Consider the following 18,713-nt stretch of genomic DNA (forward strand, 5'->3'; position numbering starts at 1 on the left):
AGGGCATAAAGCTTAACTGTATTTCTCCTTACTTTATTCTCTAATGAATTATAATGTGTAAAATCCAATTCAAAATGGCATTAAAAAACTCAAAAAATAATGTAAATCTTTGAGAAGTAGTTTTCTTTCATAAAACTTAAATTTCTTTTAAAACCATTTAAATGAAATTGAAATTTTATGTCATATTTGGAAACGGGAAAGTATAAAAGCTTACAAAACACATGCTGGAAATTCCTAAGTCCTTCCCACGAGGCCTGGGCCAACATACTGCCCAAGAGGAGCAGAAAATTACTGATGCTCAATATAGTTTGAAGGACACAAAAGAGTGTTTTTGATGACAGCTGTTGCTTTAGTGGCCTTAATGGGGCCTCCAGCGTTCATGCCCTCGTGTTATTCTCTCCCTCGCTGACTCTGGGCTTGTCCATGTGACCAGCCTTGGCCAATGGGACATTAGCAAGTGTGATGCGAGTGGAGGTGTCTTACATGTTTGCACATTCGAGCTTGTCCTCTTGCAACACTCCTTCCTGTCCCTGGCCTCTGGTGCTGAGTGAAGCCAATCCATGTGGTGAGGCCACACGCAGCACTGCGAAGAAGAGAACTGAGGCTCTCCTGTCCGTCTCTCTATCTGAGCTCCCAGGAGACAATCAGCTTTGAATGCCAGCCTTGCGATGAACCGTCTCAGACATTAGGACCCAACTCCCAACCAGATGGCTGCAGCTGCAGTCAACGTCTTGTGGAGTGAAGGAACTGTCCAGCTCCATCCTGTCAACTTATAAAATACTAAGAGTAGTATGAAATGGTTGTTGTGTAAGTCACTAAGTTTGGGATAGTTTATTACACAGCAGTAGATAAACAAACAAGATGGACCCCAGTTAGAATTCTGCTCCTGCCGGTTAAGACTTGTGCAGCTTTGGGTAAATTGTTTAACATCTCTATCCTTTATTTCCATGTCTGTAAAATGGCGCCAAAACAATTCCTACTCAGTTAGGATTACATTTCTAAATGTATAAAGCATTTAGCACAGTGTGTAGCTCATAGAAAGTCCCATTAAGTGGTAGCCATCATTGGTGCTGTGTGCCAGGCAGTTTACCATTTCACTCCACAGCAACTCTTACCAGTATCATTATCCACTGACACTCAGGTTAATTCACCTGCATGGGTCCTCTAACCTGTAGTAAGTGGCATGACTGATGTTCAAACTGAGTCTGTCTGACTCTAAAACCCATGGCTGGTTGGTTTGCTTGCCTTTGCTATTTCACAGTGAATACATCATAGTTTAGTTTACACTTTAATTATTTTATCTGAATTAAATAACAGTAAATAAACTGCAATCTGATTGCAATAACATAATATTACTTTTTAAAATAAGGAAAATATTTAGGAGAGTGAAATAAATACCCTAAAATATAAAATTTGGAAAGATCCAGCTATGCCACAATACCTAGTAAAGATTATAATCTGAAAGAGAGAGAGAAGAAATAACATGGTAATTACTTCTTTCATAGTTTCTGACTTCCTTGTCACTAATTTAGCATGAACATTTCAAGTTATTCCTTCTGTTTTATATCTCTCTGGAAGGAAAATGATAATTTTAAAGTTGGCTTATGAATCTTTGCAAAGCATTTTAAATAACAATTTAAGTATGTAAGTCCTCTTATGTGTATTTATGCATGAAACATATGGAAACAAGCGTCCAACAGTAAACACAAGGATTGAAAAGGATCAGATCTTTATTTTCTCCCTTTGATAAATCACATTATGTGTGTTTTTCACTTATTCCTATGTGTTTTATTCACATACTATCACCTATATATCAAATATATATAAATTTATATATATGTAAATTAAATTATATGAAAAGGGAAAGAACTTATAGCCCTATGAAGTAATAGGGATTTTTTTATCCTAAATCAATTGAATAGGTTTAATAAGATAGTCTGTGGCACTTGTCTGCCTATTTGAAATACTCAGTATATTTCACGTAAACATTTAACCAACAAACACAGTGAATCCTTAATATCTCTAGCAATCTTGTCTAAAAATGAGACCAGAGACCTTTATGTAGCCAAATTTGTATGATCCCTAAGTCAAGGTCCTTGTTCTATTTCAAGAAAAGGGGGGGGGGGGGGGGAGAAAAGAAGAGAAAGGATAGATTCCATATGCTTTTGAGTAGCAATAGCCGTTGCAGTGTTAACTTGGAAGAGAGTCCCATAGCAGCTGTCGTGGTGCTGCTGTGTGGGTGATGGAGATGCAGAAAGGAATAATTCCCGCAAAGATAAGTGGACGTATTTACACTGCTATCTTCTTGCTCAAGTGCTATGGGATTTTTAGGAGAAAGGCAATAAATAAGTGAATGCCTCATTCCCATAAATACATGGTAATTGTTCCAAGATTGCCCTTAAGTAGCTAAGGGATAGCCAGCAATTAATGCTCCCTAAGGACTACCCTATTGCATAAAAGATAATGCTGACAAAGATGAAGATGCAGTATGGGTTTATCTGGTCATGTTAGTAGAGCATCCTGGGTTCTGAGAAATAAATGCACAGACTCTCTGTTGAAGGTAATGCAGGACTATAGATCAAAATCTTCATCAGATCCTTTTATAAGTTCTTATTATGCATCCTTTTTAATCTATTATATAGGTTTTATCTCTGAGAGAACACTTTTGCTCTTTCATATTTGGGCACATAACTACTTTTATTTTAAACTTGAAAGTTAAATGATTAAAAGCTGTGTTATATAAAAAGTGTGTCTGATAAAAGTTGACCCTATTTATTTGGTACACATCACAATTTCATTAACCTGTTAAGATACAACTGATATAAAAAGCTCAACCACATGCTTAGCACAAAGTTTTTCTCCAAGAAGCAAACAGAAGCCATCACTTAGAAGACAAACTGGTATCCATTAGTAGCTCGGGCAGTAGCAATGTGTAACAGGTAATGTATCCACCAGTGTCGTTAGCTGTGTAACCAAAAGAGAAAGTGCTACCCTTCTATAAAAAGATGAGAATTGTGGTTAAATAATGAGGAAATACAGGGCAGTAACCACACTCCAGTTTCAATGCCTGGTGATGGAAGAACCAAAAGGAGAAATAATGAGGTGCCTCTCTCTCAGCTCAGTAGGTAAGAGCTGAATTTAGATACACTGACCATATCTCAAGTAAATCCTAAGTCCAGTAAGGAGTAACAGAGCCAATCAGGATAACAAACAAATCCCCAGACATAACTTCATTTCCTCACAGGACGTTCCTAAAGTCCCTGTGGGACAGTCTAGAAGCCGTATAAGAAAGCGCCCGGCCTTCTCAAACCCTCTTTAAATACTGCAGGACATTGTGGATTCCTTCCAGATGGTTTTGATGGGTCCACGTGGGATCTAAATTGGAGGAGAGTAGCTTCAAGGCAGTGAAATATGTCATACAGTAAGTGCACAGGAACTGCCTCTCTGCCCCTAAGTAGCCTTCTACTTGTCCAGTGATGCATCCCCCAAGATTGCCACCATCACTGTTGCCACCAGTATGACGTCACCTCTCCACGTGGCTGTGTATCTTGCCACCAGCCACAGGGTCTTGGGCAAGTCACTCAACTTCTTTAGGCCTTGGTTTTTCCATCTGCACAACAGATTGAAAAGTGCAGATTGGACTAGAAAACAGTGAAGTCACATCTCATCCCAATATTTTTGTATTTTATTGTTTTGCCAAAAGAAAACAGTGATGAGATGGTGGCGAGGAAAATGTGTGCCAGTGATAACTTAGCACCCCACCTCTGACTTTATTTTTAGTTCAGGTTCATATTGGTGATCCCAGAAGATGGGTTTGGGGAGACACAAAAATGCCTTTGCTAAAGTTCATCTTACAATCTGTAAAGTAGGAAAGGATAGTTAAAATTGTCCTGCAAACACAATCAGGGTTTGGGTCCATGGACTACATGTGGTAGGTGTGAAATATTCTGCAAAACTGAGCCTAATAAAATTAGATGATTGTTTTTTCTGGAATTCAGCTATTCTGCTAGCTTAAGTAGGCTAAGAGTTTTGTTTTGTTTTGTTTTGTTTTCCAAGAAACAATTACTGAGCACCACCAGGTGTCAGACACTGTTGCTGACCAAAAGCTAGAGCCAGAGAAGAAGTGCTCAGTGCTCTTGAGAAGCTCCTTTGTGGCTCCAGTCCACTGGGAGCAGCAAACATGGAGGCTGGGGTTTCCCAGTGTGGTGTGCTGGCTGATGGTTTGGATACAGCTACTCATTCATCCATTTGTTTAGTGAATATTTATGGCGTGCCCACTCTTCTAGTCACTGGTGATATCATAGTGAAAAAGGCAGAACTTCTGCCTACTGGAGGAAACAGAAAGAAATGTAAACATAGGAATATAATTTTAGGTGAAGAGAAAAAAGCTGAATGAAGTGAAGGAGAAAGCCATGCCAGGGATTGGCAGGGAGGCTACCGGGCAGAGGAAGCAGCTCTAAACCCTGTACTCAGAGAGAATTTGGCAAGTTCTAGGGGAGCATCAGAGATGACTGGAGCAAAGTAACCACAGGAGGGATTACATATTGAGAGAAAAGAACGGACTGGAGGCAGGCAGAACAGCGAAGAGGCCTGTGTAGTAATCCACGTGAAAAATGATGAGAACACAGATTTAGTAAAGATAAGAAGAAGGGATCGATTCAAGAGCTCTTTCCAAGATTAAATTAAGAGACTTGACTGACTGATTATTTGTGAGGAATGAGGGAATGGAGACAGTTTTGGGTGACTTCCGGGTTTCTGGTTTACATAGTAGGGAGATGGAGAGGAAATTCTGGAGAAATAACAGATTTGGAGGGAAAATAATGAATTGTGATTTCGACATGATAAGTTTGAAGTGCCTGAGACAGTTGAAGACTTCCAGGAAGCCTCTGGAGCTGAGGTGGAGTCTGGGCTGCAGGGCACATGAAGGCACGCTCGCCGGACGGTGAGTGCCGGGCTGGTGGTGACGGGCTGGTGAAGCCTTAGGGAGGATGAGATTACCCAGAAGGCAGAGAGGAGCTTGTCTTAACAGGCAGACTGCTGAAGGAAAGCTTATGAAAGAGGCAGAAGGAACAACCTGAAGGAGGACGGACAGATGTCTAAGAATGAGGGCAAGGTTAGCAGAATAAGATGAACTGGGAAGCCAGGAAGATGAGGATTGAGAAGCCTCTGCTGGATGGAGCAGGAAGGAGGGTGCCGTCCATTACAGATGCTGTGAGGGTGGAGGCCAGATTGCGGTGGACCATAGAGTGAGTGAGGCATGTGCACACACAATCAGACTGATAGGTTAAAAAAAACCAGATTGTGTTGATTTCTTAAATTCCAAATGCATAGCATTCTTTAGGTTATTCCTTCCTTCTAGGAATATTTACCATGTGCCTAACTACTGAATGCAAGCACTTCTCTAAGCATTAGGTCCTGGGCAGTGAATAAGAAGGCCAGCATGCCTGCCCTCGGGGTCAGGACCCTGGGTGTGACCTCCTCTGCTTTCATTCTCCGCCATTCTTCTTGAATCCCAGATTGCATTCAGGCTAAATGAAAAAAGCATCTCAAAACTGACCCTCATTTCTCCCATGTGTCTTCTTTTCCCTAAATCCCAAGGAACTGGAATAAAATGTACCAGGTTGAACCTGAATGGGTACATAGATAACGATGATATGAAAGGAATGTCAAGACCTGGAAGGTCCTGCTGCCTCTGCAGTTACAGCCTCCCTTTTTGCAGTGACATACTAGGCTAGATCATTTGCTGAGGTGGTGGGTAGAGGCTTGGGGTGTTGGTGAGTCTTTGAAGTAGCTCCTGAGGAAACTGGAAAAGAAAACTGATCAGGAAAGATTAGAAGGGTTGTGCGCATCACTGAGGACACAAGAGGACCTGGAGATCATGACCGAAGCTGCTGCCCCCCAGAGCGCTGTGGATAAATGAGGGAGAGAGCAGAGCAGGCAGTGGGAAAACATGCATCCGGTGAGGGAAGGGTGAGAGGCAACACAAGAGAAGAAGTGATTTTCTATATTTTCTCTCTCCTCCCGCCATCCTTAAAATTTACTATTTGCTGTTACTGAAAATAGTGATGAATAACTCTAGTGCAGTTTCTGGAATCTCAATGGATTCTCAGGGTATTTACTGCAAAGGATTTGCCATTTGGAATTATAATGTATACATATTGATAAATAGAAAATGAACCAAGTGTGGCTGTAACAAACAGTAACCAGAAGACGTAGTCTGGGGGCCCAGTGTCTCACTCTGTTCATGCGGAACTGGAGCTAATTGGGATCACAGCGCGAGTGTACGTCCCTCATTACGAGAGAGAATACACTGCTTCTGTATTCAGGAGGAATCTGTTCCTGTCCCGTCAGTGTTTAAGTGTCTGGGTTTTCTCAAGGTCTCATCACCTGACTGGATCTTCCTCTCACTCGCTGTCTGCCCCTGGTCTCTCCCTTCTGCCTGCTAATTACTGGGGAGACTGTCATAAGAAGTAACAGGCTAAAAAGTCTAGTAACAAGTTGGTCAGTGTGAACATAACATTGTAAATGTAAGAACCCGGAGAGAAAAGGGAATATGAATACAACTTTATGCATACATAATGTTGCCTTTTAATACTTCTAAATAGAATTGAATAGAGACACCTGGAGGGTGAAATCTTACTCCTTTTCAAAAAATAAAAATTCGTTCCAAATCATTTATGATGTGGTTTGTTCTGGTAAAGAGTTTGATGGCTCTGAATTTGACAAGGGCTATAGATAGGCCCTATATTATAGACATGAATTTGCATCCTTGACCTCAGGGAAATGAGAACCATCCTGCCAGGCTGCAAAGTAAGATAATCAATCCTCACTCAAGAACTTTCGCCAGGTTCCTGACGGTCTGATGCAGGGCTGGATAAAGACCAGAAGAAGTCTTACTCACTGAAAATGATATGGACCCCCAGTATATATCATTTCTAATAAAAAAATTATCCATAAAATTAATGAATGGAAGTCCAGCAGTCTCCTTATTTAATTCCATGGTGATTACTTTAATGCTTATTTTGTTGTTGGAACATATTACTATGACTTTCCTTAAATTTTCATTTCAATGTAATTCCAGACTTATAGAAAAAGTTGTGAAAATAACATAGTTCCCATATAAACTTCACTCGGTTTCTCTGATGTTACTATTTTACATAACCAGAGGACTATTATCAAAGCCAAGAAATAAACATCAGTACAGTACTATTTACTCAACCACAGACTTTCATCCCGATTTTATCAGTTTCTCCACTGGTGTGTTTTTCTGTTCCAGGATGCCATCCAGGACCCCGCTTTGCATGTAGTTGTCACATCTCCTTAGTCTCCTCCAACCCATGACAATTCCTCAGTCTTTCTTGGTCTTTTATGACCTTGACACTTTGCAAGAGTACTAGTTATTTTGTAGGGTGTCCCTCAGTTTGGGACTCTTGGAAAGAAAGTCTTTTGCTTTCTCATGATTCGGTTTGTGGCTGTGTGTCTTTGGCAGGAATATCACAGCAGTTATGTACCCTGCTCAGTACATTGTACTGGGGACATCATGTCCACATGCCTTGTTACACGGGTCACTTGAGCCTTCTAGATTACTTCACTGTAAAGTTACTTTTCCCCTTTTGAAATTAATATGTATTTGGGGGAGATAATTTAGACTATGCAAATCTCCTGTTTCTCCTCAAACTTTTCCCCTCTAATTGTATCATCCATAGTAGATCTTGCCTGCAACAATTATTACTGTATATTCTAACGGTGATTATTCTATTTCTCTGTTTCCTTCTATGTTTATTAGTCAGAATATTCTTTAAGGAAGAGCTATATTTTAGGGTGTTCTATAAAAGGAATTATACAATAGGAAGCCTTTCGACTCTGGCTCCTTTCTCTTAGCAGAATCATCTGAGCTGCATCTTTGGCGTTGGTATTCTTGAGCAGTGTTCCTCAGTATGGATGGCCCATGGTTTGCTTATGCATTCAGTAGTTGAAGGACATCTGGGTTGCTGCCAATTTGGCTGATTATTAATAAAACTTCTATGAATATCAGGTATAGGTTTTTATGTAAACATATATTATATTTATGTTAGGTAACTACCCAGGTGTGGAATGTTACATGCGCGACCCAAGAGCCTGTTGTTTTCTTAGTCCTTACCCGTAATGTCAGGACCTCAGTACTCTTTTCCAGTGCCCCTGAGTTTTTTCTGGGACAAGCCCACCAGTTTGTCGCTGCAGCCATGCAGCAGCTACACCGTCTCCCGCCACTGATGGCCTCCGTCTCACCTGCACACTGCCGCCACAGCCCTTGTGGAGGCACCACCGGTCCAGCCACTGCCCATCCATAGAGCAAAACTATCTTGCTGTTTATGCATTTATCCATGGCCTCCAAAACCCCCAAATTTTGCTGGGTCTTGTGCTGAGTGAAGCAAGAAGATAGGCTTTCTCTGGCCACTTGGTGCCTCTATTTTACATTTAGATACAGGCTGCTCTCCTGTACTCTAAGAAGCCAATCCCTCTGGAACAATGTTGCTTGTTTTTATGATGACCCTTAATTTCCTGATAATAAAGGGCTAACCCGGCCACTCCATTTTCTCCGCTCGGTCTTAATTTTCTTTTCTATTCTAGCTCCACGTCTCTCTTCCCTCAACCTCCCTCCTCCCAGATCTCCAATATATACCCCTGATATATACTTAAACTCACTTGCTTTTGAAGAGACGGAGAAAGCCTGTGGTGTGTCCGAATGGGGGTTTGGGGAGGCCACGCTCTGTTGAGGACAGTGTTCATCTTGTTTACTGTGGTGCCCAGCCTCGTTGTGAGCATGCAGTTATCCCTGAGTACTTTGAAGGAGAGTGGCAAGAAACCAGGCAAAAGAAGGAAAGAGTGGGGTAGAACAGAAAGAGGGAAGAAAGGAAAAGAAAGAAGGAGACTAATTTTCAAGGACTTCAAGCCCGATTCTAAATTCGAATTCTCTCTAACGTCAGTCACATTTGTATGAAATTGGCAGCTTTTCTCATAATTGTGCCTCTCTGTACTTTTGAAATTTCTCCTTCGTCTGAAGAGCAATCATATTTTAGCTGTTTTTCTCCTCTGAAATCTTAACTGGCTACAACATTATGCTTATTTAGCTACATGTCTTTTCTGCTGTAGACCAGAATCAGCTAGAAAGTAGGACCACGACTGATTCACCTTTATATACTCCACATCACCTGATCTGTGTTTTGTACAGGATAGCACTCAATCCCAGCTTCTAAATGGATAAAGGAACACAGTGGTGTGTTTCCTGGGCCAGGGAAATAAAAGTAGGCACAACTCAGTCCACTCGTGATTGAGATACAGCAACTGCATGATGTGAGTTGATTGATGTTTTTATTAGGATACATCAATCACTGTGAGAGAATTTATTCATTTTCACTCATCACAAATGTCAACCAAAAACATCGGTGATTATTTTTCTCCCTTTCATTCAGATGCACTGGCTGTTTCAGCCCTGAAAATAATGCACTGACCTTTCCCCTAAACATTAATGGCATGATTCTATTGAAATAAGTTCAGTTTTCATTTTGGCATAGCCATATATTGTGTGGGACATGCTATTGTATTTGGTACAGGAATCCATAAATACAAAACGCTGTAGCACCTCTGTGACTGTCACCTTCTCATGTCCTAATCACTGAAGTATCCATTACGCTGAGATGGAAGTACACAAAAATGCCTTCCCTTCTCTGGGGCTTCTGTGATGTAATGGTTTCTTTAATGTAGGTTATATCTCACTGCAAGAGTTCCAGAATATTCCTTGGGGAAACAGGTCTTGATGGGAAGGAGAGGCTGCTGGGGAAACTCCAAAAAGAGAGGGGCTGCTTACGGAGTGGAGAAGCATGGGTGAGTCGAGGGGCTTCCTAGTTTGTTCCAGAAAACAGCACAGCTAGTTATTTCCCTAAAAGAGGATTTATAATTAATATAATTACTTCTTACACAGTAGCTACTAAATGTACTAAAACAAAAACCGAAGCTTCCCTTATGTCAACTCTCCTGTTCCACATTTTTCTTCCCGAATGAAACTGCGATCCTGGGTCACGGGGTTGAGTGTCATAGACTCAGAGAATATTTCACACTAACTACCTCCATGTAAAGAATTTGGAAGACCGCATTTATCAAATGATGAAAGCTCTAATTATACAACATTTAAAGCTTAAAATTACTATTTTGCATAAGATGGAACAAATGAAGGAGTTTCTATAACTAAAATAATGCTACCAGTCTTTCGGTATTCCCCAGATTTTAGCTGCAAAGATTTAACAGGGCAAGTCTTAGCTGCTAAGGAGGCCCACCATTCAGTCTAATTACAGAGGCCTGCTCTTCTACCACTGAAGAAATTGAGAACTGGCCAGGAAAGCAGAAAGAAAACAAGACTGGTAGAGAAGCTGGTAAAAATGAAGAAAACCCCTTTCTAAATCAAGTTTGAGTCCGTTCAATGGCTTATGAAGAAGCTAGTTGTAAATTTAATGGAATGGGGGATGTATTTTTGCTTGTGTTAAAGATGTCTCCCTTACAATAGGAAAATAAAACCTCTCTTTTAAAAAATAGGACATTATTCAGAGTCATATGAGAAAAGCCATACTACAACTTAGAATCTTGATAAGACCGTCATCGAAGACAAAATAAACCTATTTCCACCATTAGCCTCAGTGGGTAATATGAGAGGTAGGAACTGCAGTAAATGCTAGTTTTGTGGTTTCTAAATTTTGTCCGAAAAGCGCCTCTTCATTGATGCAAAAATAGTAAAACAATGATTATCTAGTTATAAATACTGTATATTCTGATTTTAAAAATCTGTAACTTTGTTTTGTGTTTTTGATGTCTCATAACCCTTGTTCTTTCCTGAAATGAACCTTGTTGTACAAAACATTGCTCAGGACTGTCAGGTTCGGGACAGTTAAAGGAGGACGCTAGGGACTTCTGGTGCTTTGAATTAGAGAAATCTCCATGGACTGAGGCAATTTTCTCCTAACTGCTCCTCCTGCCTCCGTTCCTGCCCTTGCCCACTCTTCACACTCAGCCAGACCGATCTTTGTAGAAAAACGTTTGCCAACTGTACTTAGGAAAAGAACCCTCCAGTCTCTGCTTTGACCTCCAAGGCCTCTGACGAGCTGGACCCTGCTGCCTCTCAGCTGTTGTCTTCTGCATCCTTCTCCTGGCGCCTGTGCTCCAGGCAGAGGTGGGCCTTGTGCACCCCAAGCTCACTCTCCCCAGGGCTCCCATGTGTCCTTACCTCCTGCCCCAACCCTCCTAAACAGCCCGCAAGGCCTGAGAACCTGGAACCCACTGAAGTCTAGAGTAGACCTCCTCCTCGCCTGACTCTCTGTCCTGGATGCCTGCTCTGTCTCCCCCCCTTGTGCATAGAATTCTATGAAACCATGTAGGCTTCGTTCAGACATGCTCAGAATATTCTGAGCCAAGGGAGATTCTAGCATCTATAAACAACAGAGAGTTGCATCATGAATGAATTAATCATTTTAAACAGCGACATCATTAAAACGGTGTCATACTAGCATTTCTGGAGTTTCCAGTTTTACTCATGCCTTTATTTTGGCACGTTACTAAATAAAGATTATTTAGGGCAAATAAATTATTCGGTTTAAAATTTAAAATAAAATATAGACCAGAGCAGAACTATGTATGTTTCTGTAAAATATTTTTATCGTATATCAAATTGGATATGATAGGATTCTTACCTTTTTATAATTGTTTATAAACCACAAATACTCTGAAAGTGGAATTATGTAGTAAATAATGGAATTATCAAACACTGCGTATCTTGAGAATTATTTAGAGAAGTCTTTTCAGTTTAGGTGGATTAGCCTGTTTGCAAATTAGTTAATAAAATGAGCCTTAAAAAAAGCTTAAAGCAGGATATTTTTAAAAAGTAAGTTAATTTTACAAACCATGTTTATTGGAAAGCAAGGTAAACTTTTTCTGGTTAAATGGATTCTGAAAACAACAAACTCGTCATTAACTGAATAGTTTTTTAGCTCAATAAAATTATTTTCTAAACCAAGTTTATTGTTTAGGAGAGAACAAACCAAAACTGTAATAGTCTTTATCTTTGGATTACAGATTTGGAATAATTTTGTTTCTGTTTTTGTACTTTTGCAAATTCCTGTGTTTTCTACGGTAGACAAATACTGTGTTGGTATTTTGTTTCTAAGCTAAGATGAAAAATTTATTCATGTTAAATGAACAACCTTATGAAATTGCCACTTTTGTAGGTCAAAAATTGTTGAATGTAGGAAATTTATGTGATTTCACCTAAGGGTTAGGTTTCATTTCTAATAAACTCAATTTGGAAGTGAGTTGGCCAACTTATAAATGGAATGTTATGTGTATGCATAATATTTTTTTATAACTGAACCCTTGAAACAATTGAGGGAAACATCTTGCCAAATAAAATAGTAAATTAGTTAGTCACATAAATCCAGCTCATGCTAATTTAAGGAAAAACAAAAGTAATTTATTGGATCACTTAACTGAAAAGTCCAACAGAAATCCAAGAAGAGCTAGATGCAGGGGCTCAAATGACAGTGAGGTCACGTGCACACAGACAAGACCTCTGCTTGTCTCTGCACGCTCCCTTTGGATTCCTTTTCAGTCAGATTGTTCCCACTCTTTGGGAAGCTTGGCTCCCTGCGTTTCCAGCGACTAAGTTGTCCTTAGTTGGGCCACGCGCCCGTCTTTGGTATAATTTTGTCTAGATGGATGGAATGCTCTGGCAAGACTGTGTCACATACCTCCCCCTCCAGAAGAAGTGATTGACAGGAATAGCTTGGAACCCGTAAGGAGCACTTCTCAAAAGGAAAGACAACAAACAAGTAATCGATGTCCACTGTATGGGCTTTAAAAAAATCTCCATAAAAGTAATTTGTTAGGTTTGGCTAGTTACAAGCATAACTCTTTCTATGTTTGCATATGTAATCTATATATAACAATAATATACACTATCAGATTGGGAGAGTGATTCATGAAATAACAGGCTGGGAAGAGAGTCAAATATTTTAGGAAAACAAATACTATTCGTAACCCCAACAACTTCGCCCAGCCATGGTTGAGTTGTTCATTAACTACAATTTATGTTTTCTTTCAATAGCTGCTTATAAAAAGAGCTAAGAAAAACATGGATGGACTTTTTTCTTTTTTAAATTTATATTTGAACAAAACCGAAAATTTAAAGAGTAAAAATAAATCACAAACCTACCATCTAAAATATTGTTAAATATAAAACGTGGTTATCCTTCTGCCGTGTAATCCCATCCCCTAGAGTTGACCCTGTTAATAATCTGGGCATGGGCTCCCTAAATCTTCCGTAAGCCTGTATAAATGCATCTATATCTATACCTCTCTCTGTGTTGTTTTATAAACAGAACTGGAATCATGCTATACAAGTTAGTTGCAATTTTTTTTTTCAAATTTGGCAATTATATCATTTAGGATTAGGTTTGACTGTGAGTAACTGAACAACTAGAATCGTGGTGGCTTAAAATAAGATAGAAATTTACTTCTTCCTCACTTAAAAGTCTAAATAGGTAGTACAGAGTTTTTGATGGCCCCAGTATCATTAGGGAGCCAGGTTCCTTCTATATCATCTTTCAGCTCTCATCAACATAGGACTCAACCTTAGGATCCAAGACGCTGTCCGAGCTCCCCCTGTCCTGTCACCCTGTACCTGCAGGAGGGAGAAGGCTGCTTCCTGGCCACCTTGAGAACATTCCGTGAAAGCTGCACTGAGAGCTGCTGCAAGGGAGGCTGGTGGTGGGGGGGGGGGGGGTTTGTCCTTGTCTTGGGGTCCTGTTATCTGTATTTGTCATGCCTTCCCAGGTTCTGTATTTTCTAATGTTCTGACATCTGGGCCTTGCTGATCCTGAGGAGACTTCCCTCCTGGGCTAGCCAGTTCCTAGAGGAAGTAGACAGCTCAGCTGCAATGGGCCTTTCCTGTGCACAGCAGCCAGTCCAGAGCCCACACTCCCCAACCACCTGCTTCACTGGGCTCTCACTCCCCAGCTATTACCCCCTGTCCTAATCACCCACACGCCCCAACCACCTCCTTCACTGGGCCCTCACTCCCCAGCTATCACCCCCTGTCCTAATCACCCACACTCCCCAACCACCTCCTTCACTGGGCCCTCACTCCCCAGCTATTATCCCCCTCTCCTAATCACCCTCACTCCCCAGCCACCTCCCTCACTAGGACATCACTCCCCAGCTATTATCCCCCTGTTCTAATCACCTGAGAGCCATGTATCAGACAACTGAGGGCAGCCCCTATACCCTGAAGTCCATTGAGATTATTTAAACGGCCCAATCCTAGACTTGCTTGGCCTGCTTACACTGCTTCACTCATTCCTTCTGCTAAAACCCCAACATTGGCTCTTGTCTACATCTTCCCTCACTCCCTCTTCCTCCTGACCCACTATGGTACTTCCCCCTGTGGTCCTGTGGTGCACCATGACTCCTGTTTCTAGGCATCTTTGAGTATAAAACTTCTTCCTTCATGACCGTCATTCCCAGGCTGTGTGTCTTACCATACCTGATCAAAACAAGTCCTGGGTACATTTTCACACATTGCCTGATAGTGGTGAAGGTTGTACATCACATTCTGAATGTACTAAAATCATAGAATTAAAGCCTTTTAAAAGGGTGAATTTTATGGCATGTGAATTGTATCTCAATAGAAAAGTAAAACAATGGGTTTTGTTACAGTAGAAAAATGAAATAATGGCTATTGGGGGATGATGGCCATGCTGGACAGTGTCATGCTCCAGATTAGTACATGCAGTTATCCTCTTTCATGTCTGCCCAATGTTACATGGATATATTATATTTTATTCAAGCTTTCACTTAACAGTAGACATTTAGATTGCTTCCCTTTTGTCATGTTATAAACTATGCTGTAATTTACATCCACATCATACTTTTATTATCATAGGATAGATTCCTAGAAGTGTAATTGTTATGTCAAAGGGTGTGTCATAGTCTTTTAAAAATAAATACTGCAAATTACTTTCCAAAATATTATGTCAGTTTAGGATCCTCTTAAAAGATTGAGACCCCTTTGATTATACTTAATTCTACCTGCTATTTATCTTTTTTTACCAATCCAGTTGGTTGTAAAAGCACCTCATTATTGTTTTAATTTGCATGTCTTTGACTATATGTGTAATTTAATGTTATTTTTTATTTTTATTGGCCATTTTCCTTTCTTTTTGTGACAGTTGCCTGTTCATGTCCCTAACCCTTTATTATCCTGGAGTATACGACTCATTATTAACCAAGGACATCAATAGTAACCTGGGGTCTGTGTCTGGAAATGTATAAGACAGTCTCTTCATCTTCTGTGACCCCAAGATACATCCAAGAATATGTCTTCTTTACATTAAGCCTGACTACTACTCAGCGTCCACTTGAAAACTCATTTTTTCTTCACTTCAGGGTGGTTTTCTTCAGTTGTTTCTTTGAAAATTATTTCTCCTCAATTTTTTTCACTCCTGCTAGAACTCAGAATATGCACACTTGATATCCCAGATCTATCCTCCTTTATATTTCATATCTTTATTCAAGATTTTCCATTCTCATGTGATTTTAAGGTAATTCTTCCATATTTTTCAAAATGAGCATTGAGTGTTCAGTAATGTCCTTCTTTTTTTAAATTTCTTCAGCACATTTTCCTTTTTCCTTCACAATATCTTATTGTATCACAAGAAGAATTTTCAGCACACGTTTTTGGTTACTCTTCTGTTTCATCAACTGTATCTGCTTTAGAGGGGCCATCTGCTCTGGTGCTTCAGCCTGGTTTCCTTCACTCAACTCCACTTAACTCTTCTTTACCGATTCATGTCAGAGGGTTGGTTCCCTTAGCAAAGGTGCAGGTTGAGTCATAGTAGGTTTGGCAATCAGTAAGAGATTGATCAGATTTTCTTTCCCAGTGTAGGGCTTCTCTACTGAAGCCAGGAGCGGGTGAAGGAAGAGCGGCCCTTGATTCCCTGGGCTCTGCAGCTGGGGTGGGAGGTCCTTTTCCAGCGGTTCGAAGGCGTATTCATCTCTGGCAGGAATGGCAAGCTTTTCCCGTAGCCACAGGCAGCTGGCTGCAGCAGGACTTCCTCTCTAGTGATAGGAGCACCCACTTAGCTACTGGGCTCCAAAGACAGTTTCAGGATTGTCGGCCTTCGCCTTGGGTTCTGCAAGGTGAGCCTTTCCCTGGGCCACTGGCTGCCTTCCGTCCAGCAGCAAGCAGATCTCAGACATTTCCCCTCATGTTTCTTTGTTTCTTCCCTCTCCCAATGCATGGCTGTTTGTCTTAGGTCCTCTCTCTCCCCTTTCCTGAGCTTTCTGCTGCACATTCATCTTCTACGTGTGTAAGTATGGATTTACAAACGTACCCATGTACAAGGCAATATTAATGCATCTTAGAAAACAAAAATGGGAGTAAAATGATACTTTAAAGGCTTTGATAAAATATGTCTAAGCCTCTAATCTTGAATGCTTTTAAGAAGCAGTACAAGTTTTTAATACTCATGGGCAATATACATGTAATATTTGATACATGCTAATTTTTTTTCTTATTCCTGTGTTATTTTCTTTCTTTCTTTCTTTCTTTCTTTTTAATTGCAGTAACATTGGATTATAACATTATATAGCTTTCAGATGTACATCGTAATATATTTCGAATTCTGTGTCGATTACATCATGTTCGCCACCCAAAAACTAATTATAGTCCATCCCCTCACATGTGAGCCTAATCACCCCTTTTGCCCTCCACCCTTCCCCTATGGTAACCACCAATCCAATCTCCATTGCTATGTGTTTGTATGTTGTTGTTCTTATCTTCTACTTATGAGTGAGATCATATGGTATTTGACTTTCTCCCTCTGACTTATTTCACTCATCGTAATACCCTCAAGGACCATCCGTGTTAATACATGCTAATTAAAAATATTTATTTTTTTATCCATTTTGTCCTTCACTTACAAAGAATAGCAAAAGTTAGAATATGAATATCTGTGTTAGCTTTAACCTTTTCTACACATGCTAATGAGACAAAATACAATAATTTATGCACATTAAAATATTTGTTTTACAGAGTTACTTACCATAGTATTTATTGATAACTTGCAGAAATTGGTAATAAACTAACCAATGTGTGTGAGACATTCTCAGAGTTGGTTTAGGGACAAAATATATGTTATAATCTAAAAAATATTGGAAATAATAGATGCATGGCATGCGTAAGATGAATAGTAAACTTTGAACGCTTTGGAGTAAACACTTTAGAAGGTTGACTAAAGAGATTATTCCAGAACAAGCAAAATAAAAACAAACTACCAGTATTACCAGTATTTCACAGTACACATAACCAGTATCAACAGTAGTGCACAATACACATAGCTATTAATAAGAGCAAGATGAAAACTTGAATTAACTCCCCAAATTCCAATGAAATGATAGTAACAATGCAAAAACAGAACAAATCTTAATTAGTGTTGAGAATAATGGGAGAGACCTCTACAGTTGTTGATGAATATGTACAAATGGAAGGTAGATAGTTTTGAATAGATAGATGAATCACAAAGATGGGACATACAGCTCAGAAAATCTGCAAGAAAAACTGTTGGGAGCATTCTTTTAGGAACAAAGAAGTTCCAAAGCAGCAGAGAGAGTGGAGGTGGGAAGGTACTCAGAAATCAGGGTGACTCCTTAAATAAATTTCTACCACACCACTGTTGCCCTCTGCTCAGTCCCTTTCCCCACTTCCTTGTCTCAGAGCCACTGGACTTAGCTCAGAGCCAGGCTAAAAGGGGCTGTTTACTTTCTAAAGAAGCAAAGAAGTTGCCTGCAGAGCAGTAGCTCTAACGTGGTGCTGCCACCCCGGAGCGAAGCTTCTTTACTCTCTGCGAGGGACCAGGCGTAGGGAGACTTGTCTGCTCATCCTCCATCCGTGCATCCTGGAAGGAGACCTGCCGGCCAACAGCTGTGAGTCAGCTTTCTCTGCCAGGGAAGCAGCTGTTGAATGGAGAACAGACAACAAGGTGAACAGATTTTAAGGAAAACCAAGGGCACAAAAGAGAAGCAACAAGAGGTAAAATACACAGCTAATGACCATAAAACTTATTCAGGAAACATAAGGAAACCCTTTTTTTCCCAAAAAAAAAGTCCATTTGATCTTCTCACACTAGAAAAGATATTGCAGCCATAAGATAAGAACAAGCTGCCATTGAAAAAATAAAATCCAGCCAAACTATCTAGAATAAGGATCAAAAACAAAGAAGAATTGTTTAGATATCCAAAGAATGAGAAACAACTCCTTTCTGAAATCCTTATTGAAATAAAAATAAAAGAATCCATGAAATAAAAAGATTCAAATTCCAAAACAAGTGGTACATGAGCACAAAGAAAGGAAATCCCAAGAGGATAGCTATGCGAAATGCCCTGAGAGCAAGTGGACTAAATCAGAGTCGTGCTAGGTCTCCCAAAGGATGTCTTCAAATTACGGAACGGCGAGTGGAGCTAGAGCATCCACTCACTAGTGGCTAGCGACTAGTCACATGTGCCTATTTGCATATAAATTTATATTAATTAAGATTAAATGAAATTTAAAATCTGTTTTCTTAGTCACACTAACTGAATTTCCAGTGCTCCATAGCCACATGTGGCTGGCAGCCCCTAGATTGGATGGCACAGAT

The 18,713-nt window shown here is 40.2% G+C and overlaps 1 protein-coding gene across 7 annotated transcripts in view; it reads left to right on the forward strand.

Moving 5' to 3' along the window:
* Positions 1-18,713, forward strand: part of EPHA6 (EPH receptor A6) — a 792,264-nt gene that overhangs the window by 612,568 nt on the left and 160,983 nt on the right. The window lies entirely within an intron of this gene.

The sequence above is a fragment of the Equus asinus genome, chromosome 5 (genome assembly GCF_041296235.1).
Source record: "Equus asinus isolate D_3611 breed Donkey chromosome 5, EquAss-T2T_v2, whole genome shotgun sequence".
In the NCBI taxonomy this organism is placed as follows: Eukaryota; Metazoa; Chordata; class Mammalia; order Perissodactyla; family Equidae; genus Equus; species Equus asinus.